Source organism: Triticum dicoccoides, chromosome 2A, assembly GCF_002162155.2.
Source record: "Triticum dicoccoides isolate Atlit2015 ecotype Zavitan chromosome 2A, WEW_v2.0, whole genome shotgun sequence".
Classification (NCBI taxonomy): domain Eukaryota; kingdom Viridiplantae; phylum Streptophyta; class Magnoliopsida; order Poales; family Poaceae; genus Triticum; species Triticum dicoccoides.
The window spans coordinates 770,267,343-770,267,874 of record NC_041382.1 but is presented as its reverse complement, the minus strand read 5'-3'; positions in this window follow the sequence as shown (position 1 = coordinate 770,267,874).

The following is a 532-nucleotide window of genomic DNA, read 5'->3' as shown; positions in this document are numbered from 1 at the left end:
CAAAGGAAGGGAAGCGGCGGCCTTTGGTCTCGGTTGGTGCCACCAACCGGGACTAAAGGCCTTGTGCGGCTGCTGCGTCAAAAATTTAGTCCCACCTCGCTAGTTGAGAGGGGTGCGCAGTGGTTTATAAGCCCCACTACTGCACCCCTCTCGAGCTCCTCTCCATTGCAGGCTTACGGGCCTAATTGTCACTGCTATGCATGTGGGCCTACTGGGCCTCCTGCGGGCGTGAATCCTGGCCCTTGGATGGGTTTCTAGTCGTATTCAGGCCGTGGCGGCCCAGTAGGTGGCATTTTTTTTGTTTTTTGTTGCTTTATTTATTTTCTTTTTTTTTTTGCTTTATTTTTTAATTCTTTATGCTTTTAGTTTTAGAAAAATATAAACTTTTTGTTAATGCCATTAGTTTCAAATTTGAAAACACTTTTTTTGTTTTTTTGTTTTCTTTGTTGCTTTATTTATTTATTTTGTTTCTACTTACAACAAAATACTTATTGTTGCTATTTTTTTCCAGTTTTTTGTTTTGTTTTCTGCA